This window comes from Helianthus annuus, chromosome 13 (genome assembly GCF_002127325.2).
Source record: "Helianthus annuus cultivar XRQ/B chromosome 13, HanXRQr2.0-SUNRISE, whole genome shotgun sequence".
NCBI lineage: Eukaryota > Viridiplantae > Streptophyta > Magnoliopsida > Asterales > Asteraceae > Helianthus > Helianthus annuus.
Window position 1 is genome coordinate 2,519,038 of NC_035445.2, and position 9,504 is coordinate 2,528,541.

The 9,504-nt window shown below is 38.4% G+C and overlaps 1 non-coding gene across 1 annotated transcript; it reads right to left on the reverse strand.

Moving 5' to 3' along the window:
- Positions 1 to 6,747: 6,747 nt before the first annotated feature.
- LOC118486185 lies at positions 6,748 to 6,853 on the reverse strand. Its single transcript, XR_004878040.1, has one exon. It is a non-coding gene; the product is annotated as a small nucleolar RNA R71 (small nucleolar RNA).
- Between the last annotated feature and the right edge of the window lie 2,651 nt (positions 6,854 to 9,504).

Sequence of the window (9,504 nt, forward strand, 5' to 3'; positions counted from 1 at the left end):
AACAAACATCATACCCAAAACCCAAAAACAAAGTTGTGGTTAATTGGTTAATATCATTATAGGCTCAGATCTCAACTACGGCTACAACATAAGTTGCCAAGCCAAAGCCCGATATGATTTAAACTTTTTATGAAATAAAAATCAAACCTTGCAAACATTAAAAGATTTATCTATTCTCCCAGTATGGACAACTCGTATTGCTCAATGTACAAGCCATCGTAGCGTCATGTGCTCCAGCACGACCCGTGGGAAACGATAAACAAAACTAAAAACCTATCTTATAATGGTATAAAGACAGCATTGTATATTTATACATAGATATATGTTGATGTTGATTATATTCCTTGTTTCACATATACCCACAAAAACCAAAAGGATGAAGAGAATCTGGTGTGATGACACTGTAAAAATTTGGTCCAATGATATATGTATTCACACTTGTTTCTTTTTCTGACAAAAAGAAACTCAAAGAGGGAAGCCAAGCAGAAACCCATCCTTAGCAAAGTGTTTAATTTGTAGGTAGCAGTTTGCTATCTCTTTAACCAGAAAGATAAGATTCAAACAGTAAAAAGAAGAAGAAAAAGTGATGCAACTATTCAACAAAATCCATTAATAAATATTGGTTCTTTTGAGATTATAAATGTTTCATTTGTATGTTTCAGTTTGCTTTCTCTTTGATCATAAAGATAAGATGAAGCAGTAAAAAGGGTTTCAAGTATTCAGTAAAAAATTCAATCAACAAATTCTGTGTCTTTAAGATTATTTTACCATCAAAAAGTAGAAGAAGATATGATGACCTTTTACAGGGGTTTTGAAACCCAAAAGAGACAGGTGTCTCATAAATAGAAGAGATAGACAGGTATCAATTTGTCAAAGAAAAAACCATTTAAGTCTAAGTTACAACACCCCAAGCCTTACAATGTTTAAAATCAATAGTATATAAATGTATCTTGTTTTAGACAACAAATTATATTTATATGTTTATTTTTCATTTTAGACAACAAATTATATTTATATGTTTATTTATTTATATATAGTATAGACACTAAGACACACATACATTAATAGCACGAGGGCAAGTTGGAAGCCTCTTTTTGCGTACTAATGGAAATGGAGGCCATGTCCATCCTTCCTTTCTTGCGCTCACTCCGATCACACTCACGGACTATATTCGATGCTCATAATTTCGATGCTTCTTTCTCCTACCAATATCTGTTCGTTTATTCATGTATCTTGATCTATTATTGAAGTATAGTTTATAATCATGTATCTTGATCTATTATTGAAGTATAGTTTATTAATTATCCGGTCAGAAAATATACACTTAACTTCGTTAATTTTGTCACACTTGGTGGCATGAGTTGTCTTTATCGTTCAACGTTTCTTTCGCTTGTTTGAATAATGAATGTCCCATAAGAAAATGATTAAGTTTATTTGTTGATGAACACATTTGTATGTGAATCGTGGGCGAATCTGGTCACTAACGTTGTCTGTGTACGTAAAACGTGGATGGCCTTTCGGCTAAGCTTGTGTAGTATTCATTGGTCGTTCAAAAGAAAACAGCCAACTACATTGATCAATCATGTAACTCTAAACAAGTTTAAAGCAAATGTTAATTGTGTTCAAAATAAAACAAGTTGAAAAACTAAGTTTCTAAACCATCAAATAAACTAGCAAAACAAAAACCACATAGGTTTTGTTTAGATCATGGAGCTCCCTTTCTCACTCCCCATCCCCTAGTTAATTTCAATCATCAGGTCGGATGGTGTCGGGTAATGCCCTCGACTAAACGAATAGAGTTTTTATATCTTTCTTTAACGCGCGGGGGGTGGGGGGGCACTAAACCACACCATCAATGATAAAGGCGGTGTCATTGTTACCCTAAAACCTACGTGGCACTTACCTAATGCTTATATGACGTGATAAAGCCCATAGGGATTTATCCCATATCACATCCCCAACCGATGGCGGAAACATCGGAGTATAAGACGAAATAGATTGCTTAAAACGTCATAACTTTATAATTGTGACGATAATTTAAATACAAATTTTATTCCGTTACTAAAGGTTACATCGTCTTGAAAATGAAATATACCACATTGCAAATTTGAAACATAACAAGTGAAAAATTCATAAATAAAGTTTCGAGTGAGTTTCTAGCCCGTCCTACATAGATTTCTTGTCATCTCGTCATCAATTTGTTGCAACATGTATTAAAGTAAATGTCAACACAAATTTGTTGGTGAGCATACAAGTTTGTCTACATAGCATAGTATAGAAAAATGTCTCAAATCCACATGACAATTGTATACTAAGTTATATGAATCATACTAGCTTGCATGAACTATAAATCAAACCAAAGTGTCAACTAGCGTAATCTTATCATCGCAACAGTAAGACCGTAAAGATTGAATACTTAAAAATGACCCACAATGGGAGGTGTACTACTCCTATAGTGGTATACAAGTTAAGTTAGGCTTGCAGAGTTAATGATAGATAACATGCATTTAGCGTGTCCTAGTATGTATAACAAATAGCATAACCAGTAGCATGTTGATTGATTAAGTGTTCGTGTAAGCATGATTGTATGTGTGCTTGTGAATTTTGATAACAATACATGTTGTAACCCAAAGTGTATTAAAATATAAAATGGGTCAAGTATACTCACTTTTTGCGAAGTTAATCCACGAAAGCGCAAGTTGATTTGGAAGATTTGGAAACATCGAGTTACCCTAAAAGGAATAAAAAAAGTGTAAGTTTGATGGAATTGGATTTAATGAGAAGTTAGTGTTAATGTGACATTATGTCAAAGTTGTTCGCTTGAACACTTACTTTGGACAATATGAATTAGAGTCAAGCAAGTGGTCTAGTCGCCTCAACATGTAACCTTCCACCATTGAGTTGGTGAATGTCACGGTTTGGTCTTAGATCTTAATTTTCATATTTTTATTAGTTACATATATTATTAGTTACATTGGTCAAGGGTTTAAATTTGCATAAAAGTAAACTAAAAAAATAAGTAAGTAAAATAAAATATACTAGTAGTCATGGTTATGAATAATCTACTTTGTCTAGATCACCGAGCAACCAAGTGGTTCAACTAAATGAGTGCATTCTAATCGTGGCAAATGTTTGGAGACTTGGTGTAGTTTGTCCACTTTGATTGAAAGTTTACTTGGTGATTTAATGTCACACCCCGACTCGCAGCGGAATAGGTAACCAGGACATGATTGGTTGATCCAAAGCTTATGACTTACTATTACGTGTTTTAAATAGTCATTAATCTATAATGAATGTTTTACAAAACAGATAATCTAAATAAAACAATTAAATGTATGAGACTTTGTTCATAACAATTAAATTTAACTAATCTATTTCTTGTTAACTAAGGTCCATCCTATGTCTAATCTTCTCCTCATGCTTGTTTACATGTATCATGTGTAAAAGTAGTTTTTGGGTCAACAAAGGTTGGTGAGTGAATCTCCTTGTTAGGAAAATAACATGTTTACATTTGTTTATTGAGAAAGCGTGCATTAACCAATGTAAGTAAATATGTTGTATTTCATATGACAAACCATAATAAATAATCTCAAACAATCATCAAACCAACTGTATGCAAATGTGCACGGTATTATGGTGTGCTGCAAGATCTAAGCTTAATCAAACGGAGCTGACCTCGTGTGTTGGCAACGTCAAGTTCCGCTCATAGGTAATGGGGAACAGACGAGCCTATAACGATGTAATGTCCAAAATGAATGAAATGCACCAAGTGATAAACAAACAATTGAGATATAACACATAAACTTCACAAGATAGTAACTGCACGTATTTAGATTTTGTAAATGTAATAATGAAATGCGACACATGATACACCCAAAAAACGTGTAATAAAAAGGGGAGTTGTAAGATTCACTCACAATTTTACGTTGAGGATTCCTTGGAGATTAGCGCACGATAAAATAGGGAAATCTGAAGAGGCGAAGACGGTTACCCAAGATATGGAATACCACACATGAGCGATCTAATTATTATTTTTAAATTAATAAAATTCCAAATCTTGAATTGTTTCCCCAAATTAATTACACTTTTAATTACCAATGGGGTGGTGGTCCATTGGCAAATGTAAAACCTTTAAACACCTTGGAAGGGGAGGTCTTGGGTTCAAGTCCCATAGATGCTGATGTGCACAAAATACAACATATAAATTACATCAAATGTGGCTAATACTAACCTTTTTTAGTACTAATGTTGGAAAAAAGTATGCTTTTATCTTCCTTTTGTATTTTCAGGATTAAATGAGCTCAAATAAACAAAAGAAGCAAAAAGGCAGCTAAATCTAACATAAATACAAGAAAAGGAACAAACGTGGCATGCCCGATCCCCCGACAGCATCTTCCCAAGCAAAAGCAAGAAGGCAGCAAGCTGAACACGCCCCGTGCTTGGTGAGCACGGGGCCGTGCCCAAGTGCCAGCAGAAAAGACAAACCCATAGAAGCTTCTACTGCTCACCATGGGGCCGTGCCCGGCGGACACGGGGGCGTGGTCAAACCTCCTGCAGGCGCATTTATTGTAATTGCGAATTACAATTAATGAAGAGAGAGACGGAGTTGGACACGGGGCCGTGCCCGAGCTTCTGTTCAACCTATAAATAGGAGTGTTTGGAGCTCTTGCAACTCATCCCTTGGCACATCACCTCTCTCACACTTCACCCACCACCCACCACCACCATAACACCATCATCCACCACCATTATCCATTGTCCATCCTAGAGTGTGTGAGTCGTCTCGGGATCCAAGATTGATCGTAAGAGTTCTTGACAATCAAAGGCCATGTTTGCCTAAGTCTCTTACATCACTTGGTGAAGACAAGTGTCTAGTGTAATACCTTTTATTTTTAATCTTTTGCACTTTTTAATTGGTTTTGTATTAATGACTTTAATTAGTAGTTTCTTATGTTGAAGGTGATTCTTCCTTATCTTTTGTCCGTGGTGTCTTGGCATTATTTTACTGTCTATTTAAAATAAAAGATTTTCACCATTCATATCTCCACGGTCTATATGGAGGTATGTTGACTACCTGGTCGGGGGTTAAGGGAATGGTTTGGTAAGAGTCTTGCCATTGTTCAGTGTATAGATCCTGCAAAGGACCTGGGTCAAATTTAGTAGGACCTCCTTCAATACCCAAAGGTATTGGATGGCGGGGGTCCAAACTCTTTGATCCCCTCATAAGTTAAACTACAATTAAAACTTTAACCCGGCTACTTAGGACTGTATCCCTGCTGACTCAGACTACTTAGCCGAGGGTAACGTCGCCTTCAAAAGAGGGGCCTACCACATTATGCATTAATAACTTAATTAATTATCTTTCAATAATCCGACCCTTTAGGATTGTATCCTTGCTGACTCAAACTACTGGGTTGAGGGTAACGTTGCCTTCAAAAGAGGGGCCTACTACAATAACTAAGATAATCTCTTAAACAAGTGCGAAAATAATCAAAGGTTACACTATACACGAGTCGGATCCAAGTGATTCATCTTGTCTATCTGTTTTTATTTTTATTTTATTTTTCAGCATTTTAGTTAGTTTCATTTTCTTAGTTCAAAACCCTTTTTCTAACAATTTGATTTGATTAGACGTTGAGGATAAACCGGTACTAAAAGCTCTTGTGTCCTTGGACGACCTCGGTATCTTACCAACACTATACTACGTCCACGATGGGTGCACTTGCCCATATGTGTGTTTAGTGTTAGTAAATATCATGTTTTATAAATTTAAAACTTGGCTGAAAAGTGTAAAAAGGGCTTAAAATATATACCTAATATATATAACACCTCGCACACATCAAGTTTTTGGCGTCGTTGTCGGGGACACAAGGATTTTAAGAAAGTTAGGAATCAACGGCCTAATCAATTTTTTTTCTATTTTTCTTTTTATTTTTAGAATTTTCTTAATTTTTCAGCTTCTGCAGAGCTCAACACGGGCCGTGTCTGGTCGAACACGGGCCGTGTCCAGCATAGTCACTGGCAGTTTTTTATTTTCCGAGTTACAGAGAGCTGAGCACGGGGCCGTGTCGGTGCAACACGGGGCCGTGTCCAACTTTCCAGTAACAGGGATCCGGAAAAAAAATCACTGTATCTCCAACCACGGGCCGTGTTCGCTGAGCACGGAGCCGTGGTAAACCTCCTGACCAATATTCTTTTTTGTTTTTATTGCAGGACTTGGAACCGGACACCACGTCTAAACTCTCTACGTAGTGTATGAGCTTCAGTTCTAGCAGAGACATAAAAGAACCTCTAGAAGAACCCGAACGCTTTCTCAGAAAAAGACTCAAAGCTAAAAACCAAGAGAAGGTTTCGGGGGAACCACTTCCAATGGCGGATCAACGTACCCTCATGGATTACCTACGCCCCACCGTGGGTAATCTGAGCGCCGCTATCAATGCACCGAATGTCGAAGCTAACAACTTCGAACTTCGCCCACATTTGATACAAATGCTTCAAAACTCCGCAACCTTCCATGGGCTTGCGGACGAGGATCCCCATCTACATATTACTAATTTCTTGAAAATATGTGATATCTTTCGGATCAATGGAGCATCAAATGACGCTATCCGCCTTCGAATGTTTCCTTTCTCACTAAAAGACCGAGCAAAATCTTCGCTCAACGCCCTCCCAGTTGGTTCGGTAAACACCTGGGATGAACTAGCCCAAAAATTTCTATATAAGTATTTCTCTCCCGCTAAAACGGCTAAATTAATGACTGAAATTAATACATATTCACAAGAGGACGGGGAATCCTTATATGAAACTTGGGAAAGGTTCAAGGAGCTATTGCAAAGTATCCTCATCACGGTCTTGTGGTGTGGCAACAAGTATCCACTTTCTACAACGGGTTGTTGCCACACACAAGACAAACACTTGACTCTAGCTCCGGGGGACTCTTAGGTAATCGCCGCCCACATGAAATATATAATCAAATTGAGGAAATTGCTCAAACCAATTTTCAGTGGCACACTCCCCGATGCAATAAATCCGTTGCCCTGGGTGCCCATAAGGTTGATGAAAGCACTTTTTTACAAGCCCAAATCGAGACCCTCGCTTCAAAGATCAAAAAGTTAGAAATGACAAAATCGGTCTCGGTGATGGCTTGTGAAGGGTGTGGTGGGCCACATGAAAATTGGAGTTGTACGAAAGAAACAGACGATCAGCAAGAGTCGGTAAACTACATTGATAATAGACCTAGGCCGTCGGGTCCTCCAACGGGTACCTACAACCAAGGATAGCGTAACCACCCTAACCTTGGTTGGAGAGAACCCGGCAATAGTAGTAACCAACAAAACCTAAACCAACGAGCAAACTTTCAACAACCAAGAAATGAGTCACAAAATTTTCCTCAACAACAAGGTGGACGAGAAAGGCTTGAAGATACTGTATCTCGCCTTTTCTCCGACACTGAAAAGAAGAACTCGGATCGATTTCAACAATTGGAATCAAATTTTAGAAATCAACAAGCTAGTATACAAAACATTGAAAAACAATTAAACCAAATAGCTAAAAATTTCTCCGAGAGACAACAAGGTGCACTACCAAGCATTACTGAAACAAACCCAAAAGCACAAGTCCATCTAATAACCTTAAGAAACCGTACCGTGGGTTCCGAGGAAGCTCCACCACTGCCAAATGAGGAAAGCACAACACCGCCCCAACAAAAGAAAGCTTCTCTTATTCAAGAGCCTACCAAGGCCCCTCAAGTTCCTTACCCCGGTAGGTTGATTCGTCAAAAGACCGATGAGCAATTCACAAAGTTCGAAAACCTATTAAAACAATTGCATATTCCTTTTATCGAAGTCCTAACTCAAATGCCCAAATACTCAAAATTCATGAGGGACTTCCTCACTCATAAAAGGAAAATTGAATCATTCCAATTAGTTAACTTAGGCGAAGAATGCTCCGCCCTCGTACTCAACAAACTCCCACAAAAGAAAATTGATCCTGGAAGCTTCACGATTCCGTGCTCAATCGGGGAAACCCCCGTTCGCAATGCACTAGCCGACCTTGGGGCTAGCATTAACCACATGCTCGCATCAATGTTCAAACGACTCGGCCTAGGAAAAACAAGTCCTACCAAGATGAGTATACAACTTGCCGACAGATCCGTCAAATACCCACCAGGTGTCGCTGAAAATCTATTGGTAAAAGTCGACAAATTCGTCTACCCGGCAGACTTTGTCATACTATACATGGAAGAAGACACTGAAGTTCCTCTCATATTAGGGAGCCCATTTCTAGCCACCGCACAAGCGGTGATAGACATGAATGATGGAACACTCACTTTGAAGTTTGGGATAAGGAAATGAAGTTTGGGGTCGGGAAGAGAGTAGAGGACGATGACCCGGTCAACTACATGAAGGTCATTGATTCAAGTTTGGATGAAGCTCTCCGACGGTGCAACATGGGATGCAAAACATCCCGCTCTGAAAACATATGACCTCACTTTGGGTCTAGCCAAAGACCCTTATAAACGTGGCGCACCACGGAGGCATTCCGCGGAACTATCCTTAGTTTAGCTTTGATTAATTTTAATTTTTTGTAGGAATAAAACACACTCGGGATGGTGAAGGATAACAAGGGAAACGAGAAACATCACCCCATGCACGAAAACAGAGCCATCCGACAAAATTTCTTCATTATTGTGAGTTCAGCACGGGCCGTGTCCAGCCAACACGGCCCCGTGCTGCACAATCTGCAAGAAAATGCCCAGTTCAGGTAACTGGACATGGGCCGTGTTCACCAAACACGCCCCCGTGTCCAGGCTTCTGTCCCTTTTTGTAAAAATTTTGTTACTGGCACCTGAACACGGGGCCGTGCCCGGTCCCCACGGGGCCGTGTCCAGGATGCCAGTAACATAAAATTTTGATTTTAACACCATTTTGCAAATCCAATCAACCTAAAAATTATTTTTGGGACACATTGAGGACAATGTGTAATTTAAGTGTGGGGGGGATGCTAAAACCTTGAATCTCGCAAGTCCTAATTAACAAGTCTTACACAAAACTCTATTGGAACCGCTAATCACCCCAAATTTTTTTTGAAAAATTTATTTTTATTTTCTTTTTGCTTGTCTAGGTTTAAGTTGGGAATCATAAGATCTAAAAAGGTTATATTTTTACAAATTTACAACCGACAGCGTCGTGATAAAAAGAACCAACATAAGAAAATTATGAAACGGCATGACAAGCTTAGTTAAAATTTGATTATATATACTTGATCACATAAAAACCCATTCCCACAAAAAGTGAGTTTTGAGCCTTTATTGAGCATACAAATATATATCTTTATACTAAATGCTCATTCTTCGTTTCTTGTGTGAATAGCCGCTTGGTTCTTACGACTCTAGAACTTGCCACGACGATACATTCCCGGTCCTTACCAACTTAAACCCAAGTAAGTAAATGATGGAGGCATTAGGACTAACCCTTTTTTCTTTCAACACCATTATTTTTATTT